The 6,542-nt window shown below is 41.5% G+C and overlaps 1 pseudogene; it reads right to left on the bottom strand.

Moving 5' to 3' along the window:
• Window positions 1-631: 631 nt before the first annotated feature.
• Window positions 632-6,542, bottom strand: part of LOC147258459 (uncharacterized) — a 28,133-nt pseudogene continuing 22,222 nt past the window's right edge.

The raw sequence follows: 6,542 nt of genomic DNA, 5'->3' as shown, positions 1-6,542 counted from the left end.
CCGCAAGATTACAGTCATTTTGCAGACTGCATTTCCTTAAAGTTATGAGTGGATGATCAATGCAAAAAAACAAATTATAACTTTTTTTTATATCGATACATTCTCTACAACCAACATTTCAGCCTCTCTTGCATTAAGAGTGCTGCATAGACATGTGAAGTCAAATTTATTTATATCGCACAGTTCATACGGCAAGTGTAAACTCCATGTGCTTAAAAACAAGCAAAGATCATACATAACATATATTACATTAACATCTCATATATAAAGCAAATAAGATCAAACATATATGAATCAACAACAGGTAAGAGAGGAAAATAAACATCACTGGCAAAAGAATGAACAATAATACTGTTTCTAGAAGGAAGGTTGTACCCATTAACCTAACTAAAAGCTTGCAAAACATATATGTTTTTGTTCTGCTTTTAAAGGAAGACACTCTTGTAACAGACCTGAGTTCATGTGGTACAGAATTCTAAAGGGGACCATAATGGCTGAAGGCATCATGAGCTGATTTAGTATTCCTTCTAGGTATGGGGAGGAGACATTTTTTCGACTATCTCGAGGGTCTATTTGGCGTGTATTCTGAGAGCATTTTAACAATGTAGGAGGGAGTTGGGCCATTCATAGTTTAAAAATGATAAAAAAGTATTTTAAGATTGATTCTTTGCTTTACTGGGAGCCAGTGAAGAGAAGTTAAAACCAGAGTGATGTGTTCACACCTTCTGGTTTTGGTTAATACTCTGGCTGCAGCATTCTGAATAAACTGGATTTTATTAAGCTTTTGCTTTGCCAGTCCAGCAGAGTCCATTACAACAGTCTAGTCAACCGGAAATGAATATGTGAACCAACTTTTCAGAAAAGCCCAAAAAAAAGCAGTTTTATATACTGGAATTGTGCTTCTGAAAGTTCAGATCAGAATCCAATATCACACCCAAGTTTTTGACATGCTAAAAGGGTTTTACCGATAGGGGAGTTGACGAAGAGTTAATCTGGTGCCTCAAAGCCTTTGGACCTGCTATAATCATCTCTGTTTTATCTTCAATTAACAGCAAGACATTTTTCACCATCCAATATTTAAGTTCAGTAATGCACTGGATGAGATCATTCATTGGATTAAGGCGGTTGGCAGAAAAAGTATGTATAACTGTGTGTCATCGGTTTAGGAGTAATATGATGTGTTGTATTGTTGTATGATGGACCCAAGTGGGAGCATATACAAATTAAACAGTAGAGGGCCAAGAATTGACCCTTGAGGGACTCCATATGCAACACTGACTATATCTAATTCAGAGTTACCAACAGCAACAGAAACAGAAAAAATCTAACAGTAAGGTAAGAGGAAAGCCAGTTAAGACAGTGCCTGTAAGGCCTAAAAAGTGTTCAAGGCGCTTAAGAAGTATCATGTGGTCAATTGGTCTTACGCCATTTGCGCTCAAATGTACAGCAGGTTCTTTTTGGTGCCTTCACTCTTTCCACATTCATCCAAGGTGCTTTAGATTTATCAAAAACCATCTTGGTTTTTACAGGTGCAATATCATCTAAAGTATGTGTCACTGAAAGACTGAAATTATTTACTAAATTGTCACATAAACACAAAATCTGAATTAAATCTGGACTGGGACCAGGTACTTCTAGCAGAGTTAGAATATCTAGTGATAAACTTATCAGATGTGTCTGCACAGATGTAGCGCCTTTCAACTGATTTTAGACCTGGGGCCTCATGTATCAATACTTGCGTGGATCTCATATTAAAAACTTGCGGTCACAAGAAGAGAGAGAGTTGCGTACGCAAAAAAAAAAATCCAGATGTATCAATATGTGCGAACGCCAGAATCCACGCACGTTTCCTTGATACATTCCAATCAGCATGGAATTAGGCGCAGATGTCGGAGCGACCGGGCTGCCCCCGTTACCCCCACCTATAAATACACAAATTCATTTAAATAGGGTCTCTGCTGTCGGCGAAATAATGTCAAAGAAAAAGAGGTTCACGGCATGCGAGCTAGTCGGGAAGGTGGAGGAGAGACAGCAGAGTTTGTTTGACAGCCTGTCCAGTGGTGCCAGTACAAACAATAAAGGTTGTGAGTGGGATAAGAAGAGCAAGAGGGTGAAGGCGGTGGGCTTGGAGCAACGCACCCCCGCGAGGTGAAAAAAAAAAGTGGTTGGACCTGTTATTGGCTAAAGTTAAACACTGCGCAATCACTAAATGCAATAACTACAATAATCAATTGGCTTAAACCTAAATTTAAATAACAATATGGAAAATGGCAGTCACAGGACCTCAAGGTGGAGGTCAAGCGGCGTACAGCTGCCCTCCGGAAGAGTGCCGGCCAGACAGGTGGGGGTAAGGGAGAGGGGCACCTGACGGAATTTGAGCAGCAGGTGGCAGCAGTCACGGGCAGCACATCTGTGGGGGGGTTTGTTGCCGCCACCCACGCTGACTCCGAGAGCCTGGAGGGTAAGTGGCAACTCCATTTCTTACACAACATTTCCACATGCTGTGCCACAGATGTAAAGGCAACAAATACATAGAATCAGCTATTTAAATAAACCAATATGTTTAATAGAAATTGAGCATTGAACAGCCATGCCGCCGACGTGCAGCACCCCCGCTGACTCCCGCGCCAGCCTGTCCGCCGGCTCAGAGTCATCCGCCAGGACCAGTGGCATTCGGGGCAGCCCATCCCCCGGCCCCAGCACAAGCACCAGGCCGACGGTCCTCCAGCCCACCCGGACCCAGCAGCGCATCTTCCGGCCCACACGTTTTACCCAAAGTTAATGTCATAGTGGAGCAACACAGTGTCCGACCTCAAGTACAACTGCCACACAAGAAGGTCGTTCAGTACATAGCTGCCCTCCAGACACTTTCTGTTAAATGTGCATTCACTGCTAATGCAGACAAGATGATTCGGGACAAGTTGTTGGAACACCTGCACAATGACAGAATGAGGGAAACACTGTTATTTGAGACTGCCTTGACTTTGGAGAAGGCTACTACATTAGCAATAAGGATGGAAGCTGCTGCAGCGCAGGCAAACAAAATTAAGTCAGATGGTGCTGCAGTGCAGGCTATGCAATCCAAGCCCCACAATATGCATACAAAAAAGAAACTCCTGGTGCCACCCTCTGCACAACAGACCTAGACAGCTTTGGCTCATCTGTGTCACCAAGGAGTTGTGTGTACTAAACAGCACCTGCAAGATCTATGTTGGAGGCCATAAATGGACTCAGAGGTTTGGACCAATATAGCCTGTTGTGTTGCCTGTCAGTCAAATAATAAAACAGCCTCCACTCACCCTGCTCCTCTGTAACCTGTCAGGCTCCTTGAGGACCCATGGCAGACACTGGGCCTTGATTTAGTTGGGCCACAGCTCACCTTGCGTGCCGTTATGCCATAACACTAACAGACTACTACACTCAGTGGCCTGAGCTTGCCTTCACCCACAGTGTCACAACAGCAGATGTTGTAAAGTTCCTGATGTTCCCTTTTCAGCCACCATGGCAACCCAGAGGTGCATTGTTACCAACAATGGACCTCAGTTCACCTCTGCTGAGTTCGCTGAGTTCATGGATGCACACGACATGCGCCATATTCAAACATCTGTGTACTGTGCTGCAGCTAATGGCGCTGTCAAAAAATACTATTGCTCGCTGGAAAGCTGCTTACAGACAGCCATCTTGTAGTCACAGCCATGGAAAGAGGTTATGCTGTCCTTGCTTCAGGTGTACCGAGCAACACTACATGCCACCACCTCTGCCTCACCCCATGAACTGTCCTATGGCCATAAAATGCTCGCTAAACTGGACATTCTACCTTGGCCTCCTGCTTTGATGCCTTCACCTGCAAAAGTATGGTGCACATGATCCTCCATTCCAGGACGGAGAGCAAATGAAGATAAGGATTCCTCACCCAACACCTTAAAGCTCAAGTCTAAGTGGCAGCAGGACTATGTTCTCCATTTTTTTTTGGTGCCCAAGAGGATCAATTGAAAGTCACTGTCCAGCTTTTATTCACACTCACAGCCATGCCTACGGTCAATTTAGAGTATCTTATTACCCTAGTCCCCTCTTGCATGTCTTTGGACTATGGGAGGAAGTAGGAGTATGCAGAGAGGACCCACGCGGGCACAGGGAGAACAAACTCCACACACAAAGAACCCATGCTCAAGCCGGGGCTCGAATCTGGAACCTTCTTGCTGTGAGGCAACAGTAATAACCACTGCAACATCATGCCGACCATCTGAAAGACATATAAAGCATTTATCTTTAGCAGGCTCAACTATTGTAATGGCGTCTTTACAGGTCCCCCTTAAAAAAAATCCATTAGACAGCTACAGCTGATTCAAAATGCTGCTCCTCAAGTACTCACCAACAGCAAGGAAGGGGACCACATCACTCCAGTTCTCAGGTCTTTACAATGGCTTCCTCCCTCGCAGAATAGATTTCAAAATAACCCTCTTGGTATATAAAGCTCTAAATGGTTTAGTGCCAAAATAAACTTCTGACCTTCTACTAAATTACCACCCATCACAAACTGTCACTGTACGCTTTGGTAGATCTGCAAATCCTTCTTATAGTCCAGCCAGTTAGTACATCCAAAACATGTCAATGTCGTTTTTGGAACATTCGTAATTTGTTAGGTTAAGCTTATATTCAGTATCTCCAAGATGGCACACTTCCAAATTGTGGACCATATAAACCATGTAAACCCTTAATTCTAGTCTAAATCTATCAGGAAATATTTTGGGGATTTTCCTTTCCTTCTTGCATTCATATAAATTCATGTTAAACTCCTTAATATACTCTGTAAAACTGTCTGTATTTTACAATGCTGCTTACATTTAACGTACCATTCTTTGTACACAGCCATAATAAATAAATACGTTGATTAAGTGGCCAGTTTTGCCCATAATTAATTAACTATGCTCATGATGTCCATCTTAATTCCAGTGAGACAGAATTTTCCATGATTTAAATCTATCATAATTACATGTGAATACTTTTCTGTTTATATTCTGCATATTCTTCTATGTTTTTTGTTTTGTATCAGCTCATTAACTTTACAAAAAAATGTTGGTCTTCCTCGGGTCATTTCAAATTGTCCCTGGTGTGTCTCCTGCATCACTTCAGCTGTTTGTCATCATTGGCCTCTCCGCAGCTCATTGGGCTTGAAAACAGCTTGTGTCTGCAGGATTCCAGTAGTGTGTGATATCTGTTAACAAGAGCAAGCAGCAGAGGTAGCAATGGCCACTCAGCTCCAGTTTGGTGCCTCATGCTGGTTGTTAAACAGAAACATAACTTTATATCCCTTCAATTTCACTGAATGGCACTGAATGTACCAACAGATAGTGGAGTAATCAGCTTTTGTGCTTCAGCATCTAATTCTCTGAGAATCAGTGCTATAGTTTGAAATATTTGCTGGCTGATGTAAATTTTGTCTTTCTCTTCCCCTGTACTCTATGTCTGTACACATGGAACATAACAGCCTATTACATACATTAAACATTTATTATCTCAAAAGCCATGCCTGAAACACTGACCTTCAGTCTAACCTCAAAACCAAGTCTTAACTCCAACTACGTCCAGCATATTGGTTCTGACACAGCTCATGGGACTCCATAAGTATGGTTGACTGCTGATTTTGAAATCCAACAAATATATGACAAAGCCAAGCACACACACACACACACGCAAACACCCCCCCCCCCCCCCACACACACACACACACAACATCCTTGTACTTATATCTTTATTAGACCTTCATTGACATATTACATTCTAAAACCAAGTCTTGACCTTCAAACGGCCCTTCGAAGATATGAGGACCGGCTAAAATGTCCTCACTTTCCAAAAATATCCTCACTCTGTTGGTTAAATTTTCTATTGTAGTCCTCAATATGTACTGTAGTAAGTACAAGAACACACACACACACACACACGCAAAATTATTTTCCTTTCTTTATTGTGGAAATAAATGCCCTTGAACAGAAATATGCTTGTAATGTTGCACAACTAAAATATCCTGACATCTTCCATGAAGAAAGAACCCTGTCTATCACACTTGTAATGAAATAAATTTTAGAAATCTAAATTGATATGATGAGACTAATAAGGACAGGAATTCTGGTTATTTACTTTTTACTTCATTAAAAAGGTGGTGTCCAAGAGAACTTTAATGGTTATTATTATTTATTATTATTATTTTATCTGAATGTTTAGCCATGCCATTACGCTCAGTCAATGGTAATAACACATGAGTATAACACGACCGCTATTACCCGATCAGTGTCAGTCCAGGAAGCCATGTCCTACCCTTAGAGGATGTTAATTTTTTTATCTGGGTGACCAATTGAATATAGTCATTCTACTTCAAATTATTTCATGCCAGAAAAATGATATAACTTCATACATAGTATACCCATTATGACAAATATGTACAATTTAGTTCAGTCTGTAAACTTATGTGATTTCATTCATCGCTTTGCACTTTGGTGTTATTGTTTCATCAACAGCAAGCTGATTTCAAGTATTGAAGTATT

Source organism: Aulostomus chinensis, chromosome 7, assembly GCF_037954235.1.
Source record: "Aulostomus chinensis isolate RoL2024-O1b breed Wild chromosome 7, RoL_Achi_v1.0, whole genome shotgun sequence".
Taxonomy (NCBI): Eukaryota; Metazoa; Chordata; class Actinopteri; order Syngnathiformes; family Aulostomidae; genus Aulostomus; species Aulostomus chinensis.
The sequence above is the reverse complement of the archived record's forward strand: the minus strand, read 5'-3'. Positions and strand labels throughout refer to the sequence as shown.